Source organism: Rhinolophus hipposideros (assembly GCF_964194185.1).
Source record: "Rhinolophus hipposideros genome assembly, chromosome: 3".
NCBI lineage: Eukaryota > Metazoa > Chordata > Mammalia > Chiroptera > Rhinolophidae > Rhinolophus > Rhinolophus hipposideros.
The window spans coordinates 75,431,107-75,457,975 of NC_138049.1; the positions used below are offsets into that span (position 1 = coordinate 75,431,107).

Consider the following 26,869-nt stretch of genomic DNA (forward strand, 5'->3'; position numbering starts at 1 on the left):
AGATGGCCTGGTTTTTGTTAAAAAAGAGGATCATGATTAAATGATAAAAATAAGCTCATTTCACTATCATATTTCTTCTGATGACAAATTTGAAATGTTCTGGAAGTATGAACACAAAATATAAAATAATGGAATAAATGATTTCTTGATGATAATTATGATCGTAAACATGACAAAACTACCTTTCTTTTTTACAACCATATCTTCATGAACTCACACCTTAATTCCCACACACTTGGGACTTTATTATTTCTAAATTTATACAGTAGTAAAATCACATCTATCTTAATTTGGCAGTTTGGTCATGAACTACATAATGCCTTTGAGCATTAAAATATTATTCCCCACTTCCTCAAATGTAAAAATAAAACTTTGCAAAGGTAAGCTGAAATACTCTGTTCTTTCTCCAAAGATTGAATTAGATATTTCACACCAAGGTTTTACAGAGTTCTGGAGGACATTAGATCATTCTCATTCTTTTCAGTGCCAGGCATGTCCCGTTAATTTTAATATTAGGCATTAAACATAACTTTCATATCTTTAGTTGTCTCGATTGAACTTTTAAAATATTTTCTTATAATTTAGTTTCAAAAGCTCCCTCCACTGCTGAACTGACCCTTCCAGATTTCTTTAGATGCCATCTTCATTTCATGCCAAATCTTTTGTCTTTAACAACAACCAAGTTTCCTTCAATTTATTTCTTGTTTCAATGTAAGACAAGCATTTCAGAAAATACGTAATAGTTTTCTTCCTTCCTGACCAATGTACTAACTACCATGTTATCATGTTAAATGTCTTTTTGTCGTTTTTCTTCCTAATAATCATCATTACCATTTTGTTACACTTTCCCTCATTTGTATATGATGCAAAAACCACCTTTCCCAAAAACGTTTTTTCTTATAGAAAACCCACTTGTAAGTGAAGTACATTGTGATATGTCTCCAAATAAAATGTACTTTGTTCTCACTCTGGCACACAAGAGTTTTAAAGGAGTGAAAGCAAAAGCAGTCTGCTCCTGTGGCAGGTGCTTCTATTCTCTGATACCTCTTACCTTCCTTTCATGTACCAAAGTGCTCATCATTAATTCATGAAGCCATGATTGATCAAATGCCAACTGTGTCAGCGCTCTCCCAGTACCTAGAGATGCAGCCCTAAACTTTAGGATGTGGCCGAAAGTCCTGCTCTCAGGGAGAGTACTCTTTACCAGGGGAGAGAAGTATAAATTGCAGAGTGATGGAAATAAATAGAAAATAGAAAATGCACCCCAAGCAAGTGCTATGAAGGAGATGTGATGTGAGCAATTACAGTGGGTAAGAGGACCAGTCCAGAGCACAAGAAAAATGCTGCAATTTCTCCCTTTACTTTCAATAACCAAATTAAGCCAGAAAACGGAGACTGTCTTTTGCAAAAAATAAAAATAAAAAAAAGCATTATGGGGATATCTTTTTCACATATATTAAATTCTTGATGACAGATTGATCTATTGGAAATTTTTCTTGCTTCCTCTCTGTTTTTCTCTCCAGAAAATATCTCCTTCGATACAAACACTCTTTCTGTGTCAGTGGTTTTCACCATTGGCTGCACATTGGAGTCACTGGTGGGCTTTGCAAAGCCTGAGTCCCACCCTACAGATACTAATTTAATTGGTGCAGCCTGGGAATCAAAATTTTTAAAACCTAATATGCAACCAAGATTGTGAAGCACTGTTCTATGCAGTGCTTTCTAGAAATCCAAGGACTTAATGCAGGAAAAAAGTATCTCAGCTGGTTTCTAGTATGTGTGATTGGTTATTAAGGAATACATAGATATAAATGTTATTCATAAATGAAGATTTGGTTTAGACATGTCTTCTCTCCTAAATTTCTATAATTCAGTGATTCATACTGATTTTAATCATATAAAGTTGGAGAAAATGAAATAAAAGTTGGAGAAAATGAATTCAAATCTAATCATTTTAGGGGCTATATGTTCAAAAGATGTTCTTTGAGCTTTATTTCAAATAATGAAAAACAGAAACTATTACAAAAAAGAATTGGTTAAACAAACATTGTTACACGTTTACAGTGGGATAACATTAAAAATAATGTCATTCTAAACATTGTAAATGAAAACAGGTCCAGGATACATTGTCAAATGAAAAAAAATCAGGTTTCAGAAAGTTTGAATGAAACGAGTTCTCTGTTATAATTGGATGTGTATATAAGCATGTATATATACATACCTGCAAATTTGTTTATATTTACAAAGAACTATGTCTGAATAATCACACTCTGCAGAATGTGGTTAGGGTCGAAGGGAGAATTTCTCTTTTCATTCATACACTTAAATCTCGCTCAGATTTTTGAATAGAATAATCATGTGTTGTTTTATTTGAAAATGTTAGGATTCTGATTTCCAGTTTCTGCACAGCACATTAACTTGCCAGCTTATAAAAAGTATGATGACTCTTCCATGACTTCGATCACAAATAAACTGTAGAAGTTTATATAAGACTACGCAGTTTCAGAAAGAAATTTGGCCAACTGGCAATTTATAAATGCATTCTACTTACCTGACAATTTAATCTGATTTCCCTAGCAATTAAATAATACCCTTCAATACCATTTAATAATATATTTCTCTACTATGTAATCAAAAAATGAATAAATAAAAAAACTACCAGATATTTACACACCCAAGTTCACAGTCATATACTCCATACTGCAGGCCCATAAGAATTTTGTCTAATTAGTCAATTAATAACATCTGCCTTCATTCAGCCAAAACTAGCCTTTCAACTCTAATTCACTGTGACTCTTTATTCATCACAGGATACACTAATACATATTCAACATTGTTTGAGTTTATTATATTATGCAGTTAGCTGTAATAATTTTACAAACCACTGCACAGAATTGCACAATAACAAGTAAGAAAACTGTGAGTTAGTCAGGTCTAAAGACTCCAAATGTCTTTATCCAACAGAGTAACTCTGCTAGCTTTATATAAAAGTCACCATACTTTGTCAGTTTAAACGACAAGAGTACTGCAAGTAAGGGTAGAGCAGAACATAGGTGGCTGAGGGATATTCTTGTCTTACCCCATTGTTCTATCTTAGAGTAAAAATGTATGAAAAATATAAATTATTAATTGCCATTCATTCATTTTTTTCAAATTCCTGTCTTCTTTTTCTACCTCTGATCAGTTCAGATATAGTTTATCTTGGACTGGGAGCACCTTGGAGTGGCAATATGGCAGAATAAACCGAACACTGGCTTTGAATCTAAACAGACTTAGAAGGTATCTTGCTTTGCTACTTATTGCATGTATAAGCTTCACTCGGTTTTCTAATAGGTGGAATGAATTTAACACCTTACTCATATTGTATCACATACATCTATGATGTCACGATGTCTATGATCTGTGGTTGCTAATTAATACCGTATATTGCTTTTGGAAATGATGCCATGAAATGTATCTATGCAGTGAAAATTCAGGTTATGATTAACATAAAAGTTACCAGTCTGATGCCATGTTTCCCCGAAAATAAGACCTAGTTGGACCATCAGCTCTAATGCATCTTTTGGAGCAAAAATTAATATAAGACCCAGTATTCTATTCTATTCTATTCTATTCTATTCTATTCTATTCTATTCTATTCTATTCTATTCTAAAGACTGAGTCTTATGTTATATTAAAATAAGACCAGGTCTTATGTTAATCTTTGCTCCAAAAGACACATTCGAGCTGATGGTCCAGATAGGTCTTATTTTCAGGGAAACATGGCGTTAACAAGTAAAAGTGTTTGTGCCACTGTTATATCTTAAATTCTATAAAAGTTTACTAATTAACTTAGTTGAGGGATGTCAATTATCCCCTTAAAGTGCTAGCAATACTTGGCCGTTGATTCTGCTAATGACATGAAAAGATGTTTCTGGTTTGTTTGTTCAGTACTTAGCAGAGATTGATGCGGACATTTAAAGACTGCATTAGCTTTATGTATGATTCTATGGTTGTGTTTTTAATGTTTTATATCCTTTCATACTTGATGATATTGGATCTTTAAATTTGTGTTTGTTCCTTAGAGGAGAAATAAATTTTGATTTGAACAATCCAAAGTTCATGTCTAAACTGTCTGAACTGAACACTTTATCAATTCTCCACCTAACTGATTAAACATATAATGGAATCTATGGTTTCTATAAATAAGCACCAGAAATACCAGCTTTAAAACAACAGAGGAAAAAAAATCTATAAAATAATATAGTAGATAAGACAACAACATGGCTGACCGAAGTCATAACCACTCCGACTAATGCTACCGCTCAGTTTTGAGTGTTTTTACAAAGTCCTAACTTTATTTTGTTGTCTAATTTTTTCTCCATTTCTTCAAATTAGATTATGTATAAAAGCAGTTATTATAGCAAATAGCTGGACTAGTTGGTGCCTTTCCATTACTCACAGATTCTATTATAGGATGTTGTAATTTATAATATCAATGAATATCACTGTTAAATATTTCATCTAAGTAGTCATTTTTTTCATACACCACATCAAACAAATATTCCAATTTAATTGAACACCAATTGTCTATTAAATATTTTTCCTCAATTGCATTTGTACTTCCTGTTTTATAGCCTTTTGACAGCTAGTTATCCCACCCATCTTCTCCCCACAACTCCAAATTCAAACAAAAGAGAAGGAAAACAAATAATTTATCAGATGCCTGACCCTCTCCTGATTTCTTTTCTCATAAAAACTCTATAAAGTCTTATCATCTCCATTTTGCAAATAATGAATGGAGCTCTGACTTAGACATTATCACACTGATTTCACTGTATTGCAGCTAGGGATCAAGGTGAGGTGTGGATAAGCTCAAGCAGAGGGACATTTAGCTGTCCAAATTAACAAATCCAGTTGCGGAAAGGTGTTATAGTCCCAAAATGAAAGATGACAGAGAAACGTGAAAAGTGAAATTAGTAATCTCCCCAAATTATTCCCAGTTAACCCATTAGCATTGTAAAAAAACGTACTGTATATTACAATTTTCTATAAGTAGTTACTCATGCATTGATATCCGCATGTCAGTGTATTCATTTAAGCACCTACTACCGTGTTTCCCCCAAAATAAGACCCAGCTGGACAATCAGCTCTAACACATCTTTTGGAGCAAAAATTAATATAAGACCCAGTCTTATTTTACTATGAGACCAGGTATAATATAATGTAATGTAATATAATGTAATATAATATAATATAATATAATATAATATAATATAATACCAGGTCTTATATTAATTTTTGCTCCAAAAGACGCAATAGAGCTGATTGTCAGGCTAGGTCATATTTTCAGAGAAACAGGGTAGGTTCCAGGCATTTCACATATAAATACAATACTGCACAGTCCCAGCCATTGAGGAGCTCAAACTCTGTTATAGAACGTTCTTCAAAAGACAGAAGTTTAACAACTGAAAATAAGTAGTGTGCCATTGGTGAAGGCAACACCCTTAAAGAGATTTCTAGCAATATTTTCTGGTGTATCAAAGAAAGGGAATGCAGAGAAGAACAAACCTTTATATTTTATTGACTTGTAATAAATGATCAGTTCACAAGCTTTAAGTCCGTAAACCTCTGCAGGGGAACTAACCTGAGAGCACATCCTTGGAGATGATATTACTAGACTGATTACTGGGTCAGCAAGGCTTGTTTCCCCTAGAAGCAAAGATAGAAACCTGGCTTTCTTTATGATAAATGTTCTCTGAGCCCACAGAGAGCTGAGGACATTATGTGTTCTGTATTCCTCATCACTTTGCAAGCTCTAACCTGGTTCCCAATTACCAACTACTTAGATGGCAGAATTTATCCAACAGTAAAATAAAAAAAAACTTCAAGTATGAAACATGCAAATGCTTAATAGGACAAACTTACGACCCAACAAACAACTTTTCAGAAAATGAGGAAAAAATTAATACAACGGTAAGGAAAGCAGTTTGGGAAGACTATAAGGTGTGATGAACAAATACAGTGACTGTTTAAATTTTTAAAAATTGTTATAGTGAAAGACACATTGCCATTAATCCCCCTCAAAATACTGCCCTTCACTTTGAACACACTTACCCCATCATTCTTGCCACTTTCTGAAGCAGTTTTGGAAGTCCTCTTTCCTGAGTGTCTTTAGTTGTGCTGTCGTGTCTGCCTCAATGTGCTAAATCGATTCAAAATGTTTACCTTTCATGATCATTTTGACTTTGGGGAAGAGCCAGAAGTCACACAGTGCCGGTGAATAAGGTGGATGAGGACACACCATAATGTTTTTATTTGACAGAAACTGCTGAACCAGAAGTGATGTGTGACACGGAGCCTTTCTGTTGTGATCAAACAATACAGTTAATGCTGCTGCCCAGTGCCATCCAACAGACAGGCAGGGATCTTCAATATGGGAAGTGGTGAGTCGAACCTTAGTAACAATATGTTTGGTGCCGTCAGTCAGCTGTGAGTTATGGTTGACAGAAGGTGTGTTTTAAAGTGTGCTGTAAATCATCCTCCATCATGACAAAGCTCCATGTCACACATCGCTTCTGGTACAGCAATTTCTGTCAAATAAAAACATTACAGTGTGTCGTCATCCACCTTATTCAGCAGATCTGGCACCGTGTGACTTCTGACTCTTCCCCAAAGTCAAAATGGTTCAGGACATCGGGGCAGCCACAGCAGCGCAACTAAAGAGATGTAAGAAGACTTCCAGACTGCTTCAAAAAGTAACAAGAATAATGGGATTAGTGTGTTTGAAGTGAGAGGGAGTATTTTGAAAAGAATTAACCTCAATGCATCTTTTACTATAATTTTTTTTATTTAAACACTCACCGTATTGTTTGATTACACCTCATATATACAGATGATTAGCTGAGTAATTACCCAAACTGCCAAAACTGAACATAGAATCAGTCCTCCTTTTTAATGCAGAAAAAGCATCAAAATATTTCTAGGTAGCGTGTTTCCACACAGCCCATTTTAAGTAGTCACAGAAGGGGGACAGCATCCAGCAGATGCCCTTAATGTCCTGTCCTGGAACTTGCTCTGTGACCATTACCAACAGGGTTGTGCTACCACTGGGTGATAATGTGGCTTGAGGAGATTGAGAAAACTGTCCCTATCTTACCGCCTGGTAGCCTGAGGAAAATCGTCACCACATTGGACAGTTGTGGGATCTGAAATTTCAACATTAGAATTCTAACTCCTTTGAATGAAACGAAAATAAGAGTATTACATTAATTTTTTTATTAGTTTTGGATTTAGTAGTAGTAATACTACTGTATAAGTTAATCACACGGTAGCCTGTTAAGGATGACTAGGCATGGAATCTTAAAGAAGCGGTGAACAATTCAGAAACAGACTTAAATATGGGACATTACAAGTGGAGCAGGGTGCCTGTAGATCTGGAAGAGCAGAGTGAAAGTTGTTGAGGGAGGAAGAGAGGCCCTAAGAGTGGAACCAGAGATGTCTTAAATATTAATTTCATGTATCTCATAATTATCCCAGGGGGAGATCTTGGTTGCCAGAAAGGAACAACAATAGGTTCTCGGTACCATTTTTGTAGAGCACTTACTACATCTCAGGCACATTCCCACATTTTATTTCTTTAATTCTCCATCTCGCTCCTCTTCCTTCTTCTTTAAAACCCTAGCTTCTCTCAAAAAGGATTTGAGAAAATATTATTCAGCTATAAAAAGGAATGAAATTTTGATATGTTACAACATGAATAGAACTTGAAAACATTATGCTTGGTAAACTAAGCCAGACACAGAAAGATAAATATTGTATAATTCTACTTATACGAAATACCTAAAATAGTCAACTTCATAGAGACAAAATATAGGATAAAGGTTACCAGGAAATAAAAGGAAGGGGTCAGGGGATGTTATTGCTTAATGGGTACACAGTTTTTGTTAGAGATGAAGAAAAAGGTTTGGATATAGAGAGTGGTGATGATTATACAATATTGTGAATGTATTTAATGTCACTGAATTAAACACTTAACCATTCGTCTAACTATTTGGTTAAATGAAAAATACTGTTATGTATATTTTACCACAATAAAAAACTTGAGGAAGGACAAAGAAATGCATACAACAGCGTGTGTGTGTGTGTGTGTGTGTGTGTGTGTGTGAGAGAGAGAGAGAGAGAGAGAGAGAGAGAGAGAGAGAGAGAGAGAACTGGAACTATAAGAATAGGAAAATAGGCTGAAATTGGGTAAGTATACACAATAAATACCATTAGATCCAACATAGTAAAGGTAAGATGCAAATTTTGTTCTGATATTCGTAGGAGCCAAAACGAAAATTTACAATATCCGTAAAGTAACAAATAAAACAACTGCTTGGGATCGGTCCTGGTGGAGAAACAAGAAAAAAATATATATACATCACCAGGGATTCTCATAAAGGAAATACCATGCGATAAGGTGGCCAGTTTCCTCAAATACATTTGCATAATAAAGACCAAAACAGGTTCCTTTTTGTTGCTACTTGTGTAAAATGACTATTTCTTATATTTGTGGTTCTCACTAGAGAAAGTATAATATGCAAGCAAATTTTAGATTTTGAATGATTCAATAACTCCATGGGAAATAAGCCTTCAATAATTTGCCATCTCTTTTTCATAAGCAATTTTGGCTTCTATGCTTGCTAATGTCGAAGGCAAATTTCTTATACGGCCAAAATGCAATTCAACGAAAGTGATTATACAAGAGCTCAAACTCACAGAGTCTATGTTTGTAAATCACTAGGCTCAGCACAAGTCACTACAAAAAAGGGTGGTTGAACTGACCTGAATATTTTAATATACCATATTAGAAAATTGGAGTTTGAAACTTTAAGTGTCTTTTGACAAGAAAGTGGCTGAAGAATGGCATGTATTCAAGACCAGAGTTCTGGTTAACAACCTCACTGGCTTCAATGAGACTAGAGGGAGGCGCTCCTGCCTCAGCTCCATGGATGTCCCTTCATGCAGGACTTCCAGGGTGGTGGCTTCACTTTTGGTTAATGTTAATTATACATGCAAACCATCACCCACTAAGCTGAATGATGTCCCTGCAAAAGCAAATAAGTCCTTTTTGTTTAGTTAGAACACTTTGTTAGTTTGTAAACAATGGACTCATGTCTCTTTTTAGTCTTAAATTCTTAGCAAGGAAAATATAAATATGAATTACTTCTTATGAAGACCAAATACAAATACACCATGGCAGTCCATTTCATTGTGAAAACAGGCTCACGTGGTGTTGGCTATGTATAGATCTAAAAGTCGGCTGGAAAAAGTAGTGATTTGAAGGATATTTTATTCAGTATTACTACTGAGTCTCAGAACAATCATGCTTCATTTATAGAAAAATACCTGTGGAATAAGTTAGTTCTCATAAATATAATTTTCATTAACTTAAATTTACCTACATAAACACCAAGAGTTTATTCACTTATATTACATGCACCACTGGAAATGTGGGGTCATATATTTTTTAAACTTTTAAGTTTGGAACAATTTTAAATTTATAGAAAAGTTACAAATATAATGAAAGGAGTTTCCATTACCCTTCACCCAATCTCCCCTAATGTTCCATCGTACATGAATTATTATACTAAGAGATTAACATGGGTCATGACCATTAACTAAGCCACAGACTTTATTTGCATTTCACCAGTTTTTTCACTAATATTCTTTTACTGTTTCAAGATCCTATTCAGGATACCAAATTGCATTTAGTGTCACTGATTTTAAAACCAAGTATTTTTATGTTGAATTGATCTTTTCTTAACGACTCAGGTTTCAATCTTATAAACATCGATTCTATTATACCATAATTACTGATGCCTTCAGGGTTTGCTGAAATAAGTCACACTCATTGAATCTCATATGAACTGGCCCCATCAGCTATAAGATTGAGTCCATTCTCAAGTTGAGGTGTTTTTACTGTGTGTTTTCTTCCTGATGGCAAAATATTGCTGATGTATTGGTCACAGTCAAAGCTGACCCTCATGTGGCGGTAGTTACTGTCATCAATATTGTTTTGCTGTGTCCATCCATTGGGATTTCTTAGTTACCAAATCCAAAAGCATATTTTCAATTCTTGTGCTTAACCTTTTTAGAACCTTTGATAAAATTAAATAGCTGTTTTCATTCTTAAAAAAAAAAAAAAAAAAAAGTCCTCTTGGATTCAATGACATTACAGTCTCCTGGGCTTGTTCTGTGGGTGAACTTGCTATCCCTTATCTACCTCAGTCTCGGGCTATTTCTCTTCATTCTTCCCCCATAATAAAAATGTGCCAAAGGACCTATCATTGATATCATTTGCTTCTCTCTTACATCCACCTTTTCCTTGGCATTCTTACCTGGTATCATGACTTTCACCAGCAGCAGTACACTGATGAGTCTTAAGTGTTACCCTTAAATTTCAAATTGCCTGCTGAATAACTTTATCTGGAAGCTAACTTGCACCTCAAACTCAATATGCCAAAACTGAACCGCTAATCTTCCCACCCACAGTTGGTCCTTTTCTTCCTTTGTCCTCTATTTATGACATCATGTTTCTTCATACCAGCCAAAATCAAAAACTTGTCATTTTCTTGACTTTCCTCTCTCCTCTTCTTGATACTACATCCAATCAGTTGTCAATATTTATTGACTGATGCTCTATTAGATTGCATTAACTTGTTCCCATCAATCAGTTCCCAATGCCACTATCACTATTAGTACCAACCACAGTGGGTGTTTAAAAGCTGTAAAACAAATATAAATCACTCACTGCCTATGCTATTAACTTGTCTCTTTCCCCTAGACACTTCCTCCTCTATCCATTGGACATTGAGTTGCATAATTTCTCTTCCTAAAGTCCACATTTGACCATGTCAGCCTTTTGCTCAAAAACGTTTGGTGTGCCTTTACATCTTGCTCCACTCCATGCTCTTAAGGAATGAAAGGTTTTTGTTTGGCATTAGATTCCTTTTATCTGGCCCTAGTCAGTCTCTGTAGCATTCCCTTTTTCATCTTCTTCATGCATCTTGGAAGCCAAAAACGAACTCCTTGCTGCTTCCCTGTAATTCCTTATCTCCTTATGCTTTTGCTGACATTCTTCCCTGTGGGTGAAATTCCCTCTTCCCTATCTCTCTGCTCCAATTCTTCCCAGCCTTCAAAGTCCACTGGAAAGTCAAATCTTTGAAAAAGGGTCCTCTAGATCCTGCATTGGAAAGTAGATCCTTCTGCTAACCTCCCCTTTGTGTTTTAGCTATACCTCTATTTTTTCTTGTATCACATTTTACCTTGCTTTTAAATTGCTCGTGCAGGTTTCTCATCTCCCCTACAAAATAATTTCAAACTGCTTAAGATGACTGTCTGATGCATCTTTTGATCTGTGGTGTTGCCAGAATATCATAGGTGCTAAATTCTCTGCTCCCTAGAAAAGTTCCTAAAAACGTCAAAGCACATACCATGAACCTACATAACAACCAATCTGCTTTGTTGCTTCCTGGAAAAAAATTCCGGTCACTGAAGACTTCTGCAGTGACTTACTGTCTTCCTCTTTACCACCATACCAATCACAAGTTGCAATGGACTGAATGTTTGTGACCTCCTCCCTCCCCAAATGCATATGGTCAAACCTTAGCACCCAGAGTGATGGATGAGGAGGTGGAAGCTTGGGAGGTTATTTGGTCATGGGGCCTCCTGTGGAGCCCTCATAGGGAGTAGTGCCTTTATAAAAGAGACCCCAAAGGCCTCTCTTGTCCTTTCTGCCATATAAGGATACATCGAAAAGCTGGCAGTCTCCATCCTGGAGACTGAAGAACCTAACAGTACTGGTGCCCTGATATCAGGTTTCTAGCCTCCAGAATTGTGAAAAATAAATTTCTGTTGTTTATAAGACACCCAGTCTTAGTCATTTCAATGTACATGTAGATGATTTAACCAGCCCCTGAACTCTCAGGTACTCAATCTCTCTCTCCAGTGATCTGCTTCACTGCCACAGCTCAGCTACCCGTTGTCATAATTGCATGCTGGACCTTGCTATTACCAATTATTAACTTTAAACATTTCACCCTCTCAGCATCACGTTCTCTGCTTCTGCTCACTCATTCTAGAAAGCCTCTTCATAATTCTTTGGTCCCGAAGTACCTAACATTCACTGACTCTACCCCCTTACTCACTTAGATTTCATGGACCACGATTCACTATAATACAGTATGACATACAGTCTTACTGCATATATGCCCCTTTATTAAGAGTTCATACTCACTTGGCAAAACTCTAACCCTGGTTAAATCCACTCTCCCCGCTCCTTACAACCAAACTCTCCACTCTCTCCCTGCTTACAACCAAACAGCTGAACCCGACTGAAGGAAAAAAATCACACACCCAGGATAACTGAATTCAAATTAAATTTATGATCTCGAACCTCACATAAATCCTCAGTATTGCTGGCAACTCTGTATATTTTTTCTGGTGAATTTATTCACACACTCTCAGGCTACTGTTTTGCATTTTCTCCTTTCTCCTCGAATACCCCCTGCCTTCTCATTGCTCTCAGCTGATCTTTATATTTCTGAGAAGAGAAATACTCAAAAGAGAATTTCCACATGTTCCCATAACTTTCCCATTTACCACCTTCTGGGTCTGTGTTCATTTAATGTACTTCTCAGTTATAACGGATGAACTGTCCTTGCTTGTATCTACAAACTATTGCTTTACTCCTTTGTGCTCATGCTCATCCTTTCTTGTCTCTTCAAGGACTTTGCATAATTATCCCCTCTCCTCTACACCATTAATATTTTTCTTTTAAACTCTTAATTGGTCCATTCTCAATAGCACATAGACTTGTGATAGTATCTCCCTTTTAAAAAGAAAAACTTAACCCCACATCCTCTTCAAATAACACCCCATTTCTCTGCCTCTTTTATGTGAAACTCTTCAAAGGAGTTATCCATCTTTGCAGTTCCCCATTCTCTCATGAATCCGCTCAAGTTATGCTTTGGTCTTAACTATTCCAAGGTGCCTAGTCTTGCCAAGGATACCTATGACTTCCACACTGTCTAATCCAATAAGCAGCTCTCAGCCTTCATTGTGACTCTGTTCCTCGCAAGCGTCTGGCAGGACTATTTCACTCTCCTCTTCTTAAAACTATTTCTTCACTTGGTTTCCATGGTTCCACACTTCCCTAGTCTTCTTCTATCTCACTGGTCACCTCTTTTCTGTCTACTTTACAAGTTCTACTTCCTCTTCTCTACATCTAAAAATTAGCAATCCCATAGCTCAATCTTCAGCCCTCTTCTCTTCACTGATTACCCCTGGTCTTGGTGATTATTCACTCCATGGATTTGTAAAATATCTATAATCTAACCACTCCAAATTTATATCCCTGGCCCCAACATTTCCCTGAACTCCAAACGTGAATATTCAACCACCTACTCAGTATCTTCTAACTGTATATCTAATTAGCATCTCAAAGTTACCATGTTGCAAACTGAATCTCGGTCTCTTTAGACCTCTTCTCCAATAATACACCATTTTAGTAAATGCCATCTCAATCATTTGGAAGGTTACACACAAAACTGGAATCATTCTTGCCTACTTTCTGTTACTCACACTCAGTCAATTCTGTAAGAAACTCTTGGCATCTCCACTTTTGGTATATACACATTACACTCAATCTCTACTATTCAACCCCTCCTCACTACTGCTCTAGTTCAAGCTATAATAATCTCTTACCTGAATTCCTGCAATGGACTGCTGAATGGTCTCTTTTAACCTTCACCCCCTACCTTATTTACAGCCTTATTTCAAACAATGTTATATAATTACTCAACAATAATAGCAAATATTTACATAGCACTTAGGTTCCAGGCACTGTTTTAAGCACTTTATATACAGTAACTCATTCAATCTTTAAAACAACTCTACAACGTATGTAATCTTATTATTCTCACTTTACATATAGAGAAGTTGAAGTACCAGAGAAGTTAAAAACTTGGCATGATCACACAGTAAGTAGCTGGATGATAAGGTAACCACTTTTCTTTTTCTTTACTCAACCACTGGAACATAAATACTTCCAACTGCGCCATACTACGTATATATTCGCTCCACTAGAATGTAGCTCTATGAAGGTAGGAACTTTGGTTGTCACTGTATTGTAACATTTCCTAAACAGTAGGCACTTAGTAAATAAGTACTGAATGGATGAATAAATAAATGTGTCTGCCTCAGGGTGTCCCCCTTCCCCAAACTGGCAAAAGTAACTAATTAACTAACCTAAATAATTAATTAAGTCACAATCTAAACATGTTAGAATAAACAGACTGTGTGAGACCACAAAGGGTTTGCCTAAGAATGAAGTCCTTGATATACAATTTGCTAACTAACAACCCTTTCCGATTCTCAAGACATCTTTAAAAAACGTATTTGTGGTTCTTTATTGTGCTAGAAATGAAGGCCTTCCTGATAGAGAACCAGTAATATACTCAGAAATCTAGAACAATAATAATTTTATAAGAGAAAAAAACAGCTTAAAATTATTCAAAGACAGAATGAATTCTTAGAAATACAAATACCAATTGGTTCAGGTGACTCATTAATCACCGGAAGAAGAGCAGACTGAATTTTTAGAAGGACTATGGAAAAGTAAAATTTCATTACTGTTCAGTGGGACAATGGGTTCAATTAAGGAATGTTAGAAAATGCTTTGTATCCTTGGAAACAGTTGATAAGCTCTCCCTTAAACACACTAATCCATGAAACAATGTTTTTTAGAGCTACTTACTCTAGTTGGCTTTTACTGAAAATGACTTGACCTATCAGGTTAGAAAGTTCTCCCTGGTGCTCCTTCCACCTTCTCTAAGCCCTAGCCCACAGAACTTTGAAACCCTTTGCATTAGAAACGAGGAATTCCTACTTCACTTCCCAAATACCAGTTTTTCCCAACACTAATTTTCCCTTCACATCCCTTTTCATTTATCAAATAATTTGATACTGTTTTCTAGGTGCTCAGCATTGTTTTAAGTGTTTTATAAATATTAACTCATTTACTCCTCCAAACAATCCTGTGAGAAAACTGAGGCACAGAGGGGTTAAGTGACTTGCCCAAGTTTTGGCATTCTCAGTAGTTACACCCTGTTCTAATATGAGGGAGAAGAAATAACATCTGTGGAGCAAAGGATAGTGATTATTCTTGAGTGAAAAAGACACACAGGTGTTTGAAAAGAAGGCATCTGGATAACTAGAAAACAGCTAGGACCACCTACATGGATCGATCATATTCCATGACGCTGACCTTTTACATTCAGAATTGTTTAAAGAAAAGCAGATTACATCATATGTCACTAGACTGATTTCTTTTGGAGCAGCCTGACCAGAGTTGGTGAGAAAGTGGAGGCAATGATGAAAAAAAGCATGTATGACAGGACTGAGAAAAGATAAAGAATAAGATCTGGAAAGGAAATATATATATATATATATATATATATATATATATATACATTTTCATATATAAATAATGAATTATGGCACCCTGGATGGATCTCAAAGCGATTTGACAAAATGAGATGGAGCCTATGATAATTTTCCACTTGTTCTGGGTAGTGTTATAGAACGAGAAGTCTGTTTTTCATAGTCAATAATGATTAGCTAGAATTGATATATGAACATATCTAATTAGCTCTCCTTTTAAATACAAATATCTCAGGATAAATTGAGACCTTTATTGTTAACGTTTCATATTTAATCTCACCTTAATTCCACCTTTAGTTTTCTTTTTTTCTTTGCTCTCAATAAATTTTTATTAAGAATAAATATATGAGTCGATTATTGTTTTTATTAAATATAGTTGACATACAGTATTATAGTAGTTTCAGGTGTACAACATAGTGATTTGACATTTACATACCTTATGAAGTGATCACAAATGTAAGTCTAGTAACCATCTGTCACCAAACAAAGTTATTACAATATCATTGACTATATCCCCTATGTTGTACATTACATCCCCGTGATTTACTTATTTTATAACTGGAAGTTTATACCTCTTAATCCCCTTCATCTTTTTTTTTTTTACCATCCCCCCACTACCCTCCCCTGTGGCAACCATCAATTTGTCTTCTGTGGCTATGGGAACCTTCAGTTTTGATAACTAATTCACCATAATCTCTTTACTTAAAATTAGAAATGTTTCACTGTTTTCTTTGCTCTAAAATCTCTGGCCAGATTTTGGTTTTCAAAATAGCCCTTGTATCCACTCTTAAGTGTTTTGTGAGCAAAGAGATCTCTTTCTGTTTGTCAAAAGAAAAGTCTGGTGTGGCATTCAAAATTTCTGCTTATAAGCTCCTGAATATTTGCAACTGGGGGGAAAAAAAGAAAAACAGCATTTATAGTAGAAGCATACTCCACCTAGTCTATGGCAAGCCCTGTGATTCATATTTTCCTATTCACGAAACAATATAAAACTCACTTTTATAGATGAAGGGAATATACATATACATATATATATATTGCACATACATATACATTATATATATATTGCACATACATATACATTATATATATATGTGAAATATATATATGTGAATATATATATATATATATATATATTTCACACTCATTGTGAAATAGGAAAAACAGTGCACCATGGTGTAGGCGTCCATGTTTCCTAGAATGGGCATTAAAGAACTGAGCATAACAGGTCCACTAGCCTTAGTCCACACTCTACCTCCAGTAACTCTTCTTACATCCTCTTTTGAAGTTGGTTATTGGAGATAAGTCTCAAAATTCCAGTTATCGTTTTCTACCACACCGAAGAAGTATCCCTCTTTCCCCAAACTCAGCTGTGCAGACCTGTTTTCCCATGGGAGTTCTTAGGAGCACAGGACACCAGCATGGTAGCAGAAGGTTTAGGGCTCAATGGAAGGCCCAGAACTTCCCAGATTGGGAAATGATTCCTATACCCTAAATACCAGAAATCCCATGACAAAACCCATATGTCAAAATTTTGTCTATGAATTTTCTTTACTTTCACTCCTTAAAGGGAAGAGATCTTGAGTCATTTCTAAGCTCCTACGTATAGTCCCTTAGCAACCATTTTAAACAGGATTAGATGCAACTGTTCTCTATTTAAGTGTGTAACATTATGAAAATCCCAGTAAAGATAGAAACAGACTTGGGGTGTGGGGGGGGAAGGTGTGGAATAGATTCTTGAAGCACATTTAAGAAGATTACAAAATTTCTTTTAAAAACATTATGGTCTCAAAAAATCAGTATTTGCAAAGTATAGTTGATGGTCTACCAACTAGCCTCTCCTTCCAGACTTCAGCCTCTCTCCTGAGCATCCATTTCTCCGTCTATCCTACTGATTGATGAGCCAAACCTAACTATCTCCCAGGAACATTTTATTATAAGACCCTTATTCACAAATATTTTGCAATGCAAAGTTATATTCCTAATCTATTAAATGAAATATGTCACCTATTTCAAATAAGTATAATAAGTCATTTAATACAAAACAGACAATATAGAGTTCAGAAACTATGGCAATGTTACACATTAGCACATAGATTTAAAAATCGAGAAAAGAAACTTTTGGTTAAATAAAGAAAAAGTGATTCTCAGTCCATTTCCTTTAAAAAGTTCAAACCATATCTGATTGCAGTCAATTGTTTTCTGAACAAATGATAGTGTGTGAAATTCAAGAAGCTTGTGTGAAGTCCATTTTTCACATTTCTTTTTACCTAGGATTTTTGTAAAAAATGTTTGTCTTTTGTTTGCAAAACAATACTAAAACATCAAATCCTTCTTCCTCAAGCCACTGGGTTCACAAAAGACAGCAAATGCCTTTCTCTTTTAAAATTCTATTTATTTTACTAATAGGGTTTTCCACTGGGCAATAGGATCCAGCACCTGACACATAATACTTAATAAATATTTGTTCAATTAAATTGAATGTTTAAGCTTGTGTTCATTTCTAAGGGCTAATATTTGCCAAATGTTTCATCAAGACCTATTGGGCACCGTCTTTACCATTAAAGAGTATCCCTATCATTGCAAGAAGTCATTGTTTGGGAAAGATTATGAGACCATCTCTTGGGAACAATGCTATGACATTTTAAACAAATATATTTGCATATGATAGCAGAGTCATTAAAGATCAGAGTCACTACAAATAAATACGTTAATTAGAAATATGATTAACAACTGCAATAAAAAGGTAGAATATTTAAATTCTGTTTCAATATTTTACATATCAGTGTTTTATGTTTGCGCTATTAGAGACACAATCGTGTAAGAAATAAAGAACCTAGGGAATGAAGGAATGGTGATATGTAAAGGATTGATTTGAGTATCAGAAATTTTGTTTCCAAAGGTTTCAATAATAAAATACATTTGAACTAAGTGAAATATGCATTACCTAAAACAACAGAAGAACTGTCCCTGGTTCTCTGAAACACATTCTTACATTCCCTTCTGATATAACTTCATAGAACATAGAAAAGGCAAGGCTGAGTGCCAGTTTTTAAGCCTCTTTCTTCATCTTCAGATTTATTTTATACCTAATTCCAAATTCTCCTCTGGACTTGAATAATACGAACTTAAGGATTTAATAAAAATCTTATTTCTAAGGGACAGCAACAGAAGTTTGAGAACATAAGGCCACTTTTTTCAAAACTGAATACTAGAGTTGTGACACTGGTTAGAGGAGAAAATTTCCTCCATTCAGTAGAAGGACCATTGATTGGAGTCTACACCCAAAGGTCTTAAATGGAGATGTAATGAGGTCAAGTGTAGGAGACACCAAATTAAAAGAAACCAGAAGGCCAAATCCAAATGGAAGTCACATAAAGGCCTGAAACCTGTGTTTCTCAATATATACTGACACGCCAGGGAGAGATGGCATCTTCCACTTTGTAAGTAATAACAGATTTTGACAAATAAGTGCCTTTCAATCCTCCACCTTTACACTGATGTGTTCTAAGGAAGCAAAGGTTTCGAAAGTTTTGCATGTTTCAGAGCTATGGTGAATGAGATTTTCTGAGAACAAGTCTAGCCTATTTCTGGAGAGGTGATACATCTAGAAGAAAGAAATCTTTAACAGTGGATATTTTTATTTCCGGTGCTAAATCCGCCAAGAAACAGAGTCTGAGAAGCTAGAGGAAGCTTCTTTCCTTTGCTATTGCCAGATGACCACAAAAATAGTGCGCTTGCATCACACAAGCCCTTAACTTCTGAGAATTTAACCATATGCATATAACAGAGAGATAAATAAGAAAATCATTTAAATCGTGGGCAGATTATCACTCACCATTCCAATTCTCTCCGTAAGCATTTACCCTGAGTAAGCATGAAAATCTTCCACCCAAGGGTGGTCTCGGTTCCTGGGGGACTCTCAAACAGAGAAGCCCTCTCCAGTTGAGTGAGACTGTGGTATTCGATGAATTCAGTGACTCAGATAGTTTTATCCAACATGAATGTTAAAACACAAGGCAACTACATAATGTGCTGCTCACCAGAGCGGCCTTGTCCAACGCAGAAGGGTGTGCTGCCTGTGTAGGGTCTATCGGAGATGATGTGTTTGACATCAGTGTGACTCCTTCCAAAGGAGCTGTTTAAAAGCAATCTCAACACTCAGCACTGCCTTTAGAACCCAATGCCCACATAAGATTTGATTCCACTGTCATCTTTTTCACCCTTGCAACAATTTAGTGAAAGATTCTCACCCTGATCTCCTTGCATTCTCTTCCAATCTAGTCTTCCTCCTGGAGCCAGAATGACAGACAGTCATACTTGGGAGCTCCAAGCTCTCCCCAAGTTCTTTGTTGTTTACTCCACCAAAGGATAGCAAAAATTTATCTAACCTTTGGCCTGGGGCAAACTTTCAACCTATCTGAGGATACCTTTTACATATCACCTCTGGAAAGTCCAAATTAGAAATAACACCAACTAGCTTCCTTTGTTCTATGTGTCTGCAGTCTACCTAAAGCACAGAGCATATATGCAAAGAACCCCAAAAATGAAATTGCGTGTACCACACACCACACAAGAATGTATATGAAGTGTCTCTAAAAGCAATCCTGGAGTACAAAGGATACAGAACGGAGAAGAGCGGGTAAGTACTTTGATAAGACCAAGAAAGCGAGCAGGAAAGAATAAGATCAAATCATAAAATTTGGGCGATGATTCAGAGTAGCAGTAGCAGGCATTTAGTTGAATTTTGCCAACAAGGCCCTAATAAATATAAATCTTTCACTAAAAATTCTTAAAATTCTGTTTTTCAAAAAACTCCAAATGCATAGAAAAACTACATACCATTAATAACTGCCAAATATCAATATAGAATATGAGACTTCATGTCCAGTTAAAAAATGATAATAAGTATTCCAAGAGTTTGGTAAGCATAATGTGGCCCAGTGTGTATTTATGGACTGGGCATTGTGCACCGACTGGCCACCAGTGGCTGTGCCAGACCCTGTCGTCAGCTCAGGGATCTCACTGCCAGCATATTGACTAAAATATGTCCACTCTAAAAATGCACAATATTCCACTGTGTTCCAAAGCTTCCACAGTCAGACAAATACACTGAAACCCTGGTTTTACTTCTTTTCTCTATCCTTCTAAAATTACATATTGTAAACATATGGAATGTTCTTATCTCCCCTTAAGCCTTGGACTGTCAGTTTACCTGGTAGTTTATCAAATAGGCAGTGAGTTTAAATTTTCTCCTGATCACGGAAATCTCCTGTGCAAAGAAATGCCTCTCTCTGATTTTCACAGCCTTCCTTCCAGGTAGCCTTAGTACTAAAAAGTTCTTTCCCGGGTGTAAATTAACTCTCCTCTGCTGTAGTTTAGATCTCTAACTGAGACCTAGACAGTCATGCTGAAATCCTCTGACCAAGCAGTTTATAGCAAATAATCAGTGTTAGAAAGATGTGGGTTGAATCCTCTCTAGGCCGCTTCTGTGTTCTATGAGAGGAGGGCAGAAAACATAACATCTACAATATGGGAGTGCCAGGAGAGATATTTTAGAGTTAAGTTGCATTTAATCACAGGCTGAATTTATACTAATTTTTTTTCTGATCCAAACAGTATAAATTTTCTTATCAGCATTACCAATAATTACTAACTACTTCAAATAAGTTAAAAACTAGCTCTGACATGTACATAAAAAAGTTTCCTGAAAGTTCAATAAGTTCGGCAGTCACTTACAGAATCACCTAATTGTTATTAATTTCAGTGTACCTCTATATTTCCTGATGTAAGCCAGAATCAAAACATTATTTTAATTAAGCAATTAATTAATTAAAATAAATGAAACATTCTTGAAAACTCAGAGACCCTAGAGAGTTAGTTATATTAGAGAAAGTAGAATCAAGACTAGAATCTGGGAATTTCTGAGCTAACTTGTGACTGGGATGTCAGTTCACCTTACAGATGTCACAAATTCTTCATGGATGTCAAAATGCATGTCATGAAAGGTATGCCCCAAACTCACTCCGTGGCGGTATCTATCACAAAATGTTTGTAAAATACAATTTCAAAAGCAATTTCAAAAAATGTATGTATGAAATAAACAGCAAAGAATGTAGAATCAAAATATTGATATATGTGCGTATAGGGAAGCTGAGATTAAATGATTTTTAGCTTTCTCATTTTACCCTGTAATCATCTCTTCTGGGTTTACATGTACACTCTTTACAAAACAAACATTTTACTCATTGTCTTTGGCTCTGGGACTTAATTTTCTAAACAAAAATATATGGTGGTAGGAAAAACACTATAAAAATGTTAATTACCAGATGAAAAGATTCATTTAGGCTTAAACAAAACATATTGTAACAGCGTGCTGAAAGGAAAATAATAGGGGGCACTCAAACTTTACCAGTGACTCTGTCACCAGCATCCTCTTCCTTTTTAAATGTGCTGTTCTGCCTCATCCATAGTTTGTTTTGTCTGTAACTCCTTAGAGCCTACAAGTAAATTAAATACCCTATGCAGCCACCCATGTAGATGGAAACGCTGACTTCATCTGAAGGGCTGACTGTCCTTGGAGAGATGAAACATAGGAAACTCAGGGGAAGCAGTGCCCTCTCTTAACTGCCTGAGTCCTCTCCTCCAGAAAGTCTCCCTTCCAGTAGTTCTGACGGAATGGCACAGAGAGTCAGATTTACAGAGCAGGAGAGCCCAGGGTTCAGACAAGGAAAATCACCCCTCTCCGGAAATGACTGGCATTCTAGAGGAATGGAGGCTTCATCTCTGTCTTCTGGGAAAATTCCCCACTGAGGTGCTCATGTTTCTGTCTCCTGTAATGAGGAGTAGAGCAAAGAAGGGAAGAAAGAAGATATAGTGGCTAAATTTCTGACCAAATTACCATTATTTCTTCCCTAAAGAAATAAAAAGAGAAACTAAAAGCCAGAAAGTGCCCTCTTTGGGGGTGGGGAAAGAACACCAGTCCCACTTGAACCAAGAATCCAAAATGGTAAAAGGAAATGTAACTGCTCACCTTTCATATCGCCAAGCCCTCCTACCAACCATGTGGTGTGAAAGACTTATCAATGTCTGCTATGATAAAGGCAAATACATCAGCCTCTTAATTTCAAACTTGAAGGAAACAAAATTAAGGACTAATTCTCAGAGTTACACTGATCCTTATAAGTCATTGCCAGATTAAGATACAGACAATTATGAAAGGAAGTTTATCTTTTAGAATATTTACATTAAATGCTATATCTATCTATATATATACACAAGTATATATTTATATATATTATATATGTACACACATATATATTTATATATGATATATACATATATACATATTATATATCATATATATATATATATATATATATATATATATATATATATATATCTCCAAATTACCAGAGTTTCACCTACAAAACACAGGCCTTTCTTATATAGACTTGATTTTCTCATGAGTTAAGAGCAGACATTTTGATACACATGGTGTTATGGGGGCATACATGCTGTGAGCTAGCAGTTGGTAGTGATGGTTAGATGTTTTTATTATTTTATATTTTGAGTATTTTATTATGCCTTAATCTCAGCAAAGGTGCAGAGCTGTGATGCATATGTCTTTCAAAATACTGGAAAATTATACTCATCACCCCGAATTTTGGATGAAAATACCAGCATTGTGTCAACTCTTTACCAGTATAAGTCCACACTAACTTCATATTTAAAAAAATATTTTTGAAGATCATTTTTTGCATTTTATCCAGAATTTATTATGAGTATTTACTCAGGCATGCCATTGACTCAATGTGGAAAACTATTCACTTTTAAAATAAAGCATTCCTATACAGAGAGAGTATTTCCATTTGGAGGTATTCCTCCGGGCTAAAATTCAAGATATGGTATTCTTTTCTACTGAATACAGATGACATGAATTATGTATGTTAATCCCTATTCATTCATCTGAGATTATAAATTAAATAGGTGAGTCAACATGTTTCTATAGAAAAATAACAAATGTGAAGAATTAAATCTGTAAGCATAACGTGAGGTAAATCTGTTCCAAAGTGCTGGTAAAATATGGTATATTACTGTAGTTTGACAAAAAAAAGCACCCAACTTCTGTGTGTTCCTAAAGTTCAGGTAACTGCATTGTGCTAAAACCACTACTATGAATAGGAGTATTCTAACTTTGCACAATGTCAGGACCAAAGCTCCAATTGTGATTCAAAATTCCTTTATACAGTTTCAACACAGCAAGTACTGTACTTTCTGAGCTGGAACAGTGCTCAAACAGTGTAGTTGCACCTGTCTTTATACTCAGAGATGTGAATACTAGGGTGCATAGTACCACTCAAATTCATACTATTATAAAATAACAATTATTATAGCTCAGAGTTGTTAATGCTGGCCATGTACGAAGAGCTGTGCCAAATGCATTAGACAGCCATTGCTATCTCCTCTACTCCTCCCACCAAGTCCTGTTTCTCAAATGAGAAAACTGGAGGGATAAATGACTTAACCAAGATCATACCGTAGGAGGTGGAACCCCACATTCAAACCCAGGCCTCTTTGATTCTCAAGTCCACACACTCAGGCACGCCCTTCCCAGCAGCCCACAACAATTACTACTACGTACCACTAGTGGTGAGGGTATACATCAGAGAAACTCTTGTTTATTACTGCCTTTTAGTATCCGGTTGTAATAATGTAATAACTTTACTTCCCAGTTCCATAAAACATTTACTGCTTGTGCTATATAATCTTGACCTAAGTAATTTTTTTCTCTATTTTATTTTATGTAAAGTGGGGATAGTAATAATTGTTTTACTGGCTTCCTAGAGTCATAGTAAGAATAAACAAGGAGTGTGCACACAAGCACTTTTTGCTACAGGTATAGATGTCAGTTGTTGATAATAGTACTTTGTCATGCAGGAACCATACTGTACTCTGAAAGGAGATACTGACCAACAATTAATGTTGGTCATTAAGATATTCGATGTGAGAAGCAAGGGAAGTCCAAACATTGCCCATATTTTGGACTGAAAATAACTTCAAAAAGGTTTGTATTCTTTCTCCAAGATACATAGAAGCTGTTCTCCATGGAACGTGTAGACACTCCCTAGGTAGTCATTTCTACGCCAGGCTTTTCTAGATGTCTTCAGAATATTCTCAGTTAACAGTTATTGCCATTTCAAGAAGGACTGAGAGTGAGGGGAATAGGTTGTAGGTCTCCCTCTGATGCTGGGAAGTCACTGGAGCTCTGGGACACACCAGTGTGTAGGCTTTAGGACAACAGAGACTCTGTTCCTACAGCTAATTCAGCACCTGCTATGCAGCAGTTGCTCAAAACGATTGGTTAAATGGCTGAATAAACCTCCATAGCTATAAAAGGATGGTATTGGAATAGATGAGTCATTTTCAGATATTTCCTTTTGCTGCAGAACATTTTTTTTCCCCAGTAAGATTCCCAGATCACAAAATACAGAACAGATCAAGGCAGTGAGCTGGGAAGGAAGGAGCAGTGGAGCATCTAGATGCCTGGACCAGTGCCTTTGCTTCATCTCGTCAACATTACTCCCAACACTGGGACAACTCCACCAGACACAGCATGGAAACCACTGATCTGGAGGCTAAAACCCCTTTGGACTCAAATTCCGTGAGTCTAAATATTGATTTCCATCTTCAACAAGTTAATTCTTTCCACATCACGGAACGTCACCGAGCTCCTTTTTGGAAACAATTAGCTTAATTAATATTTGAAATTGCCCATGAATTATCCCATGTGCTCTCCTACATTTTCCATCTTCTCTTGCAGTTGTCTGGCCCTGGCCAATGGCTCCTGAGAAATAGTGACATATGTTAAGTCTACCTCCTCCATCTCTCTCTTTCCTGGCTGTGGCCATGTATTCCAGGAATCACAACTTCTGGATGGAAGAGGGCCATCCAAACCACATGGAACTGTGAAAGTGGGAAGCAAAGTTTTATTATGGCAAGCCACAAAGACTTGAAAGTTGATTGTGCTAATTTTGCTGACAAATAAATAATTTTATTGTAACAGTGATATCTAGACTGAGCACCAAATAGATCTTCTATAATTGATGGCTCTATTTTCCAATATAACATGGAGTCCTTAGAGTCCAGTGCTTACTCAAGGCACACACTCCAAGGAAAGAGGTAAGGAGTGTGTTGGGAACAAGGGCCTAAATGGGAGGAGAGGATTTTCCAAACATACATCATTGAATTAAAAATCCGTTAAATGCATATGCTCAATCTTGTTTGAAGTTCCTGGGAAAGTGCATTATTTACAAAAAAAAAAAAACAAAAACATGTGGGAGAAATAGAGTTAAAGGTTTCATGAAAGCATACTTTTCCAGTTAAATGTAGAGAGAAAAAAAAAAAAAGATAAATCAGTTCCCAAGTCTCTACCCTCCAAAAAGCTTACGCATTGCCTCACAGATATTTACAAGTGTTCTATAAATATATTTATAATTTAGGATTTGGGTGATATTGTCAATCCCCAAAAGAGGCCTACAATTGGATACTCTTAATAATTGATTTAATGTTCGATTTTGTCCATAAATCTTAGGTTTATCCTCATCCTTTTGGTGTCATCCTATTGGCGACTTGCTTTAATTTGTAGTCAGCTAATAAATATTTAACTTTTCAAAATTTCTCATTTTGATTTTCAATTAGAATTATTAAGTGGACGCTATGCTAAGCTGCCCAGATGCCCCTTTCAAGCCTGGGGGACTTAGTCCTCATGGGTTAAGAATGCTCTTAGATGCTCTTAGCTGTCAACCCTCCCTTTGAAATTGCTCTCTGCTGAAGACAGCCATTTCTCCCCAAACCAGGTCCCATTCCCCGGGTAGCATGAATCCGGTGACTGTGCAATGCAACAGTATTATAACTAGATTCACAGCTCCCAAGGGGACCTAGCTGAGGCCTTATTGTACCTGCTCTGCAGCCCAACTTCCACTTTCTAACCTCTCTGTTTCCTTCCAGCATAGATATTAGTCCTGAAAATACTCTCTAAAAACCTCTTGCCCAATAATCTCCATTACAAAGTCTGCTTCTGGGGAACTTGACCTACAACTAATCTAAATTACTGTTCAGCCATGAGGATGCAAAACAAGTCAAACTAGAGTGGTCAAACTAGAGCTTTTCCTGTCACATTATGTGTCCCAAACTGCACCGCATGGTAAAGGATCTGAAGCAAATCATGTCACTCTTGATTCTATAATCCAAATGCTTTCAAGTTAAAATAAAAAAGGCATTCTGGGACACAGGACAAAAATATAAACTGAAAAGATGTATGTGGAAGAGGGGACAATTTACTTTGATAACAGAGTACGCATGGAGATTTCATGTGTGTGTATATGTACACACGCATACACGC

The 26,869-nt window shown here is 36.1% G+C and overlaps 1 protein-coding gene across 23 annotated transcripts in view; it reads right to left on the bottom strand.

Annotated features, from left to right (window-relative positions):
- Positions 1–26,869, bottom strand: part of RIMS1 (regulating synaptic membrane exocytosis 1) — a gene marked incomplete at its 5' end in the record, with an annotated part of 450,322 nt that overhangs the window by 407,247 nt on the left and 16,206 nt on the right. The window lies entirely within an intron of this gene.